Below are 10623 nucleotides of genomic sequence, written 5' to 3'. Positions count from 1 at the left end.
AGATGGCCAGCTACTGGCCCACCAGTGGGCCACACAAGCATACCACACCTCACGCAGAGCATCCGCCCATGTCCAGGCACTTGTCCGCTGGCGTATGAAGCCTTTTTCAAAGACGAGTCACCTCAGTGGCCTGTTGTACTCCTTGAAATGGGAACAATACAGAGAACCTGTTCTACTCTTTAAAATAGGACCGAGATGGATATTTTATTTAAAAAAAAAAAAAAAAAAAAAAGGTCGGCAGAGATGGAGATTCTATTTTTAAAATAGGACAGAGTTTCACTTTATTAGGTTTATCTCTACACTCGTACTTAAGACCACCAATTTGCCGTGACGTCACAGTAGCCTGTGCTATCACAACAGCCGTTGCCCTCTAGCGGTTCATACACACTCAGTGACCACTTTATTAGGTACACCTGTCCACCAGCCTGTAAATGCAAATATTTGGCCCACCCATTTCCTGTGCCGTCACAATAGCCTGTGATGTCACAATAGCCTCTGCCCTCGAGCAGAGTTAGTGGACACTCGGTGACCACTTTATTAGGTACACCCGGACAGCAGCTTGTATAAATGAAAATAGAACTTTCTGTTTTACAAAAATCACAAAACATGTTACCCTGGAGCTCAGGTAAGGCACAGAATCACCAATAAATGTTACCTGGACCTCAGGCAAGGCACAAAATATGCACCGCTTCACAAAAAATGTTACCCAGAGCTCAGGTTAGGCATGAAAATATCAACTGGTGCGCAGGTAAGGTTAAAAATATGGAACGCTTCACGAATTTGCGTGTCATCCTTGCGCAGGGGCCATGCTAATCTTCTCTGTATCGTTCCAATTTTAGTATATGTGCTGCCGGAGCGAGCACAAGAGACCTACCTGAGCCTGCGCTACCTAAGGGGCGGGTTCTGGCCATGGTTCGCAGTCATGGACTGAGTGCGAAAGCATGCATAGCACGCGTGTGTGCCTCGTAAGGACAGCCTAAACTGGCAGCACTTACAAACAAGACAAATCTGCATCAGGAGGTTTATCAAACACAACCTCTCATGTTGAGCTGAACACATTTAGACATCAATGTCCCTCCGAGGCAGGCAAATGGAGTCCACGGATGTGCGCTGCCGACTTATGCAGCCGACTGCCTCGATCCTGCTATTGGCTGCACCCTCACAAAGAACTGCACTGTCACCACCTCCAGCCTGTCCGCTGCATGCTGTCCTCATCTCAGTCACCATCAGCTGAACATGCTTGAAAGATTCATCGCACACTGAAAGAAAAAGAAAAAACACAACAACAAAACAATAGTATTACTAGGTATAGGTAAGGTCAGGCCATCTGACAGCAAAAGGTAAAATCTGAAGAAAAGTAAACAAGGAGCCCGCCATCTTCAAATTCAAATACGGTACTTCCGGATCTCCCCGTACATTGCTAGTAATTGCCACCAGAGGTCAGTCGGCTCATTCCTTTCACAAGGGCTCTCCAGCTAGAAAAGGGAAAACCGTCAAAAAGACGGTGCATGCACGGAAGAGCCTTACTTTGATACAGTCTATGGGAAGAACATCGTTTACATACAATTAATAGAGACACTTGAGAAAAAAACAAAAAAACACTGCATGGTTTTTAATACCATATACAGTACGCCCGAAAGGTACTTTACACTATAACAGAAACTGGAGGCTGAGTTTTTCAAGGCAATTCATCAAAAGTTAATTTAGAGTAAGCACTCGAAATTCACTAAAAAGGACGAAAACGCGGAGGAAACGAGTTCTTCGAAACACGAGTGTTTGCTCAAAACAAACGTGGAAAGCAGCATTCCCTCTTTGACCACTCAGCAGACTGCCGTGTGTGTATATCCAACCAAAGCAAGCTGAGTGGTTCTTCTGCGTTGTCGTTTTCGTTAGCTAGCCACTATGGCACACGATTATTTACTTCTGTGGTGTAGGCTAACTTAACACGGCGACTTTTGGCGTCCGCTGGGCCTACGTGGGGGAAATGCCACGTTTTCCAACAAGGCCTCTGAAAATGTTGTGACAATTGTCTTTACCTGTGCCACGTACGGTGCTTCTCATCTACTTCCCCAATCTCTAAGCATGCAAAATGGCCAGACACATACAATAAGCGAGGCACCGGAGCACTAAATTACATCGCCTCGCCAAGGTAGCAAACGAGCTAGCTACAGCCGGCCTAGCACGTGGAAACAGTTTGCTCAGTAGCTGGATAATCCTCGCACAGCTGCCAAGCCTTCCAGAAAATGCAATAAATAGCCTACACGACTGTATTTACGACGTGTATCAGGAATAATCTTGTTAACAAGGGGGTTACTGTACGACGCGGAGGCGAAGGACTATGGCCACCAGTCGTTAGCTAGCAAGCGAACAAGCTAATTCCACACCAAGTTAACGTGACATGCGGACCGCCTACAGCAGGCAACCTTACCCGAGAGACGTCCGGCCGCAGTAGCACTGTTTTATGTGAGCACGCGTCCATATTGCACCGAACTGAAACAAGTGAAACTATTTGGAAAAATACAATATTATCTCCCGTAGGCGACGAAGCCATCTGCCCGTGTAGGCCGAGTGCAAATACAGGCGTGGCTACGCAAAACTTTATTTGTGTACCACGTTACAGACAGAACTACAACAGGGTGTGTCTTACGATTTCTTTTTAAAATGTCTACGGATTTGGAGTCGCGAAGACCCATCGGCAGGCTATTCCAAAGGCTAGAGCAGTAATAACCAAAAGACGCTGCATCACCATATGCCTTTAGGTTCTAGCCTCCGGGACAAGACTGTGGGCTATTGTGAAGCCTTCAATCTAATTTCGTTTTAAATTTCGTAAGACATGCATTTTTAATGAGACATCTGGAATATACCCCATGTACAAAGTTCCTTTTTTATTTTATTTTTTACTGTACTCAGAATGATATACCTGATCTTCATTCAGAACTATGTAAAGGGGAAAAAACGCGAATGGTTTTCAATGCTGCGAATGTTTCACCCAACAGAATTCACACAGCATTGCGGTTTCCCGTTCTTTCTTTTTCACATTACATTACATTACATTGCAGGCATTTAGCAGACGCTCTTATCCAGAGCGACGCACAATGAAGTGCGACGAGGACCCTGGAGGACAGACATTCTCAACAAAATAACACCGTGCCACTGTGTAGGCCTTCCTGAGGATGACGCTTTTATCCAAAGCTACCGACAAGTCCTGATGTGTGTTTCTATCGGGATGTGCGGTGTACCTACAGGTTCAAAGACAAAATAAAACCAGTCTACAATACAACTTATGTATTTTCATAACTCGAGAAATATACCTTACATTCCCAACAAAATAACACCGTGCCACTGTGTAGGCCATCCTGAGGATGTTAGGTTGAGTTGCCACAATGCTAGCAAATAAATAAATAAATAAATAAATAAATAAATAAATAAATAAATAAATAAATAAATAAATAATCATTTGTTATTTAGCAGACGCTTTTATCCAAAGAGACCTACATGTCCTGATGTGTGTTGTACCTATAGGTTGAAAGACAAAATTAAACCGGAAACCAGTCTACAATACAACTAATGTATTTTGATAACTCGAGAAATATACTTGCCTGATGCAACTCAAAGTTACAAAATTCACCCAACTTTGCTGTTTCACTTTTTTTTTTTCTTCTTCTTTATTTTGGTTCATTTAACATTCCCAACAAAATGACACCGTGCCATGGTGTAGGTCATTCTGAGGATGTTAGGTCTAGTTGCTACAATGCAAGCTATAAATAAATAATCATTTGTTATTTAGCAGACGCTTTTATCCAAAGCGACCGACAAGTCCTGATTAGACTAAGCAGGAAACAGCCCTGGAGCAATGGGGTGTTAAGGGCATCCCCCAAGGGCCCAACAGCTGTGCGGATCTTATCGCAGCTACACCGGGGCTCGAACCGCCGACCTTGCCACTGCACTACAGGCTGGCCTCTTAAAAGTCAAATGGATTTGGCCACTTTACCGATCTTCTCTGTTCCAATGTTCCAATATGTTCCAATATTGGAGCCAATCAGATGGCCGGATTTGTTCCAAATTGAACACGTGTTTGTTCCAAATTCATCACGTGTTTAGCCGGCCAATTGTAGCTCTTCCTCCGTTTTGACTCAAATCGGCGCGTCGGCCATTGCTCCCGCATCGGTGAAAGGTAAGCTTTCAATGCGTTTTCTAATGAAATTTTTATTAAAATGAGAAGAATCATTTGTATTTTCATGTTAGCGATGGTCAGAGCAGGCTAGCTAGTTGGCTTTCGCGCTGTTCAATACGTTTATCGTTGCTGTTAATACACAGAACGAATGAATGAAAGAACTTTCCAGCTGTATAAACACATCATGTATGTATTTTTACATTAGAAATATATCGTAAGACAAAGCTGGCATGTCGCACATTTCGTTTTAATTACAAAACGTAATATTCTCTGGCTTGCAAGGCGGATAGCTGCTTGGCTATCTACCTACCTACCTCCATACCTCGATTCAGCGTGTGACTATACGAATAATGCAGCCTAATTACTCCCCCAATTTAATCATTTCTGTCGAAATGTTTTAAAAAGTGAGTCATTTCAGTGGTATAGTGTAGCTAGCTAGCTGTGGTTAGGTCTGTCAACTACTACATCTTGGCAGCCCCTGTGAAGCTAAATTAATTATTATTATTATTATTATTATTATTATTATTATTATTATTATTACTTTTAAATACTCTGTGTCACATAGCATGTTCATAAATCTTGTGATAAGCATGTTTTTCCTGTGTGCACAGCCTCACATTGCAGGGAACCTCAGTCGCAGACGGGCCGGGCGCTGCAGGACATCAGCTTGGACCATGACACTGCGAACATCTTAGACCAGGACACATGCCTCCCATGGGCATGCTCCATTTATTCTACTTATTTATGTGATTAAAATATCAGACCAGTGATCATTCTCATGTGACCGCGATAGCAGTCACTCTAGAAGCCAGTGAAAAATATATTTTCATACATATTGAACAGCAGAAAAACGCTCAGCTTTTAACACTAGGCGTCAGCATAGCTCCAGTTTAAGTTTGAGGACGTGCAAATCAGTCCTTGTTTTGTTTGATGGCAGTTTATTATCTACTGTTGGAACAATTGCCGAATTTAGTTGCAGCAACAAGTAGGTCCCCATTCACGTCCATCTCTTGTACTCATGACATTTCTCCATGTTCTGCTGTGAACGAGTTGTGCCATATTTGTATTGTCATTATTATTATTATTATTATTATTATTATTAATAATAATATAATCATTTTTAAAAATCACAACGGTGCTCCCTTTCTGCATTTTGTACTATCAAATAAAATTTCTGCCTGGAAAAGAAATGAAATTGGACAATGAGTAGCAAAACATTCTCAAGAACTGAATTCGAGTTTGCTAGACCTGGATATATGAACAGTCACAAAATATTAGGAGATACCCTCGTGATACTCAGTGTCGTCAGAGTAACAGACAACAGCGATTCGTCTCATTTAAAGTTTTATTTACAATATACACTCAAGGTGGTGTGCAGTGCACAAAGAAACATTTGCATCAATCAACGGAGGGGGAAAAAAGTGCCAAGTTGCAAGTCTAAAGCAAACAACCATCCAAAAATGAGCCCTTGCTCTTTGAAATTGGGGTTTATTTGATCAGAGGGAAGATGGCCAGCTACTGGCCCACCAGTGGGCCACACAAGCATACCACACCTCACGCAGAGCATCCGCCCATGTCCAGGCACTTGTCCGCTGGCGTATGAAGCCTTTTTCAAAGACGAGTCACCTCAGTGGCCTGTTGTACTCCTTGAAATGGGAACAATACAGAGAACCTGTTCTACTCTTTAAAATAGGACCGAGATGGATATTTAATTTAAAAAAAAAAAAAAAAAAAAAGGTCGGCAGAGATGGAGATTCTATTTTTAAAATAGGACAGAGTTTCACTTTATTAGGTTTATCTCTACACTCGTACTTAAGACCACCAATTTGCCGTGACGTCACAGTAGCCTGTGCTATCACAACAGCCGTTGCCCTCTAGCGGTTCATACACACTCAGTGACCACTTTATTAGGTACACCTGTCCACCAGCCTGTAAATGCAAATATTTGGCCCACCCATTTCCTGTGCCGTCACAATAGCCTGTGATGTCACAATAGCCTCTGCCCTCGAGCAGAGTTAGTGGACACTCGGTGACCACTTTATTAGGTACACCCGGACAGCAGCTTGTATAAATGAAAATAGAACTTTCTGTTTTACAAAAATCACAAAACATGTTACCCTGGAGCTCAGGTAAGGCACAGAATCACCAATAAATGTTACCTGGACCTCAGGCAAGGCACAAAATATGCACCGCTTCACAAAAAATGTTACCCAGAGCTCAGGTTAGGCATGAAAATATCAACTGGTGCGCAGGTAAGGTTAAAAATATGGAACGCTTCACGAATTTGCGTGTCATCCTTGCGCAGGGGCCATGCTAATCTTCTCTGTATCGTTCCAATTTTAGTATATGTGCTGCCGGAGCGAGCACAAGAGACCTACCTGAGCCTGCGCTACCTAAGGGGCGGGTTCTGGCCATGGTTCGCAGTCATGGACTGAGTGCGAAAGCATGCATAGCACGCGTGTGTGCCTCGTAAGGACAGCCTAAACTGGCAGCACTTACAAACAAGACAAATCTGCATCAGGAGGTTTATCAAACACAACCTCTCATGTTGAGCTGAACACATTTAGACATCAATGTCCCTCCGAGGCAGGCAAATGGAGTCCACGGATGTGCGCTGCCGACTTATGCAGCCGACTGCCTCGATCCTGCTATTGGCTGCACCCTCACAAAGAACTGCACTGTCACCACCTCCAGCCTGTCCGCTGCATGCTGTCCTCATCTCAGTCACCATCAGCTGAACATGCTTGAAAGATTCATCGCACACTGAAAGAAAAAGAAAAAACACAACAACAAAACAATAGTATTACTAGGTATAGGTAAGGTCAGGCCATCTGACAGCAAAAGGTAAAATCTGAAGAAAAGTAAACAAGGAGCCCGCCATCTTCAAATTCAAATACGGTACTTCCGGATCTCCCCGTACATTGCTAGTAATTGCCACCAGAGGTCAGTCGGCTCATTCCTTTCACAAGGGCTCTCCAGCTAGAAAAGGGAAAACCGTCAAAAAGACGGTGCATGCACGGAAGAGCCTTACTTTGATACAGTCTATGGGAAGAACATCGTTTACATACAATTAATAGAGACACTTGAGAAAAAAACAAAAAAACACTGCATGGTTTTTAATACCATATACAGTACGCCCGAAAGGTACTTTACACTATAACAGAAACTGGAGGCTGAGTTTTTCAAGGCAATTCATCAAAAGTTAATTTAGAGTAAGCACTCGAAATTCACTAAAAAGGACGAAAACGCGGAGGAAACGAGTTCTTCGAAACACGAGTGTTTGCTCAAAACAAACGTGGAAAGCAGCATTCCCTCTTTGACCACTCAGCAGACTGCCGTGTGTGTATATCCAACCAAAGCAAGCTGAGTGGTTCTTCTGCGTTGTCGTTTTCGTTAGCTAGCCACTATGGCACACGATTATTTACTTCTGTGGTGTAGGCTAACTTAACACGGCGACTTTTGGCGTCCGCTGGGCCTACGTGGGGGAAATGCCACGTTTTCCAACAAGGCCTCTGAAAATGTTGTGACAATTGTCTTTACCTGTGCCACGTACGGTGCTTCTCATCTACTTCCCCAATCTCTAAGCATGCAAAATGGCCAGACACATACAATAAGCGAGGCACCGGAGCACTAAATTACATCGCCTCGCCAAGGTAGCAAACGAGCTAGCTACAGCCGGCCTAGCACGTGGAAACAGTTTGCTCAGTAGCTGGATAATCCTCGCACAGCTGCCAAGCCTTCCAGAAAATGCAATAAATAGCCTACACGACTGTATTTACGACGTGTATCAGGAATAATCTTGTTAACAAGGGGGTTACTGTACGACGCGGAGGCGAAGGACTATGGCCACCAGTCGTTAGCTAGCAAGCGAACAAGCTAATTCCACACCAAGTTAACGTGACATGCGGACCGCCTACAGCAGGCAACCTTACCCGAGAGACGTCCGGCCGCAGTAGCACTGTTTTATGTGAGCACGCGTCCATATTGCACCGAACTGAAACAAGTGAAACTATTTGGAAAAATACAATATTATCTCCCGTAGGCGACGAAGCCATCTGCCCGTGTAGGCCGAGTGCAAATACAGGCGTGGCTACGCAAAACTTTATTTGTGTACCACGTTACAGACAGAACTACAACAGGGTGTGTCTTACGATTTCTTTTTAAAATGTCTACGGATTTGGAGTCGCGAAGACCCATCGGCAGGCTATTCCAAAGGCTAGAGCAGTAATAACCAAAAGACGCTGCATCACCATATGCCTTTAGGTTCTAGCCTCCGGGACAAGACTGTGGGCTATTGTGAAGCCTTCAATCTAATTTCGTTTTAAATTTCGTAAGACATGCATTTTTAATGAGACATCTGGAATATACCCCATGTACAAAGTTCCTTTTTTATTTTATTTTTTACTGTACTCAGAATGATATACCTGATCTTCATTCAGAACTATGTAAAGGGGAAAAAACGCGAATGGTTTTCAATGCTGCGAATGTTTCACCCAACAGAATTCACACAGCATTGCGGTTTCCCGTTCTTTCTTTTTCACATTACATTACATTACATTGCAGGCATTTAGCAGACGCTCTTATCCAGAGCGACGCACAATGAAGTGCGACGAGGACCCTGGAGGACAGACATTCTCAACAAAATAACACCGTGCCACTGTGTAGGCCTTCCTGAGGATGACGCTTTTATCCAAAGCTACCGACAAGTCCTGATGTGTGTTTCTATCGGGATGTGCGGTGTACCTACAGGTTCAAAGACAAAATAAAACCAGTCTACAATACAACTTATGTATTTTCATAACTCGAGAAATATACCTTACATTCCCAACAAAATAACACCGTGCCACTGTGTAGGCCATCCTGAGGATGTTAGGTTGAGTTGCCACAATGCTAGCAAATAAATAAATAAATAAATAAATAAATAAATAAATAAATAAATAAATAAATAAATAAATAAATAAATAAATAAATAAATAAATAAATAAATAAATAATCATTTGTTATTTAGCAGACGCTTTTATCCAAAGAGACCTACATGTCCTGATGTGTGTTGTACCTATAGGTTGAAAGACAAAATTAAACCGGAAACCAGTCTACAATACAACTAATGTATTTTGATAACTCGAGAAATATACTTGCCTGATGCAACTCAAAGTTACAAAATTCACCCAACTTTGCTGTTTCACTTTTTTTTTTTCTTCTTCTTTATTTTGGTTCATTTAACATTCCCAACAAAATGACACCGTGCCATGGTGTAGGTCATTCTGAGGATGTTAGGTCTAGTTGCTACAATGCAAGCTATAAATAAATAATCATTTGTTATTTAGCAGACGCTTTTATCCAAAGCGACCGACAAGTCCTGATTAGACTAAGCAGGAAACAGCCCTGGAGCAATGGGGTGTTAAGGGCATCCCCCAAGGGCCCAACAGCTGTGCGGATCTTATCGCAGCTACACCGGGGCTCGAACCGCCGACCTTGCCACTGCACTACAGGCTGGCCTCTTAAAAGTCAAATGGATTTGGCCACTTTACCGATCTTCTCTGTTCCAATGTTCCAATATGTTCCAATATTGGAGCCAATCAGATGGCCGGATTTGTTCCAAATTGAACACGTGTTTGTTCCAAATTCATCACGTGTTTAGCCGGCCAATTGTAGCTCTTCCTCCGTTTTGACTCAAATCGGCGCGTCGGCCATTGCTCCCGCATCGGTGAAAGGTAAGCTTTCAATGCGTTTTCTAATGAAATTTTTATTAAAATGAGAAGAATCATTTGTATTTTCATGTTAGCGATGGTCAGAGCAGGCTAGCTAGTTGGCTTTCGCGCTGTTCAATACGTTTATCGTTGCTGTTAATACACAGAACGAATGAATGAAAGAACTTTCCAGCTGTATAAACACATCATGTATGTATTTTTACATTAGAAATATATCGTAAGACAAAGCTGGCATGTCGCACATTTCGTTTTAATTACAAAACGTAATATTCTCTGGCTTGCAAGGCGGATAGCTGCTTGGCTATCTACCTACCTACCTCCATACCTCGATTCAGCGTGTGACTATACGAATAATGCAGCCTAATTACTCCCCCAATTTAATCATTTCTGTCGAAATGTTTTAAAAAGTGAGTCATTTCAGTGGTATAGTGTAGCTAGCTAGCTGTGGTTAGGTCTGTCAACTACTACATCTTGGTAGCCCCTGTGAAGTTAAATTAATTATTATTATTATTATTATTATTATTATTATTATTATTATTATTATTATTACTTTTAAATACTCTGTGTCACATAGCATGTTCATAAATCTTGTGATAAGCATGTTTTTCCTGTGTGCACAGCCTCACATTGCAGGGAACCTCAGTCGCAGACGGGCCGGGCGCTGCAGGACATCAGCTTGGACCATGACACTGCGAACATCTTAGACCAGGACACATGCCTCCCATGGGCATGCTCCAT

General features: G+C 42.6%; 2 non-coding genes across 2 annotated transcripts; both read right to left on the bottom strand.

Moving 5' to 3' along the window:
* Positions 1-756: 756 nt before the first annotated feature.
* LOC133117248 (U6 spliceosomal RNA) lies at positions 757-863 on the bottom strand. Its single transcript, XR_009706036.1, has one exon. It is a non-coding gene; the product is annotated as a U6 spliceosomal RNA (small nuclear RNA).
* A 5571-nt stretch (positions 864-6434) lies between these two features.
* On the bottom strand, positions 6435-6541 carry LOC133117247 (U6 spliceosomal RNA). The gene has a single exon (XR_009706035.1). It is a non-coding gene; the product is annotated as a U6 spliceosomal RNA (small nuclear RNA).
* Between the last annotated feature and the right edge of the window lie 4082 nt (positions 6542-10623).

This window comes from Conger conger, chromosome 17 (assembly GCF_963514075.1).
Source record: "Conger conger chromosome 17, fConCon1.1, whole genome shotgun sequence".
Lineage (NCBI taxonomy): Eukaryota > Metazoa > Chordata > Actinopteri > Anguilliformes > Congridae > Conger > Conger conger.
Note: the sequence above shows the minus strand (reverse complement) of the source record. Positions and strands in the feature narration are given on the sequence as shown.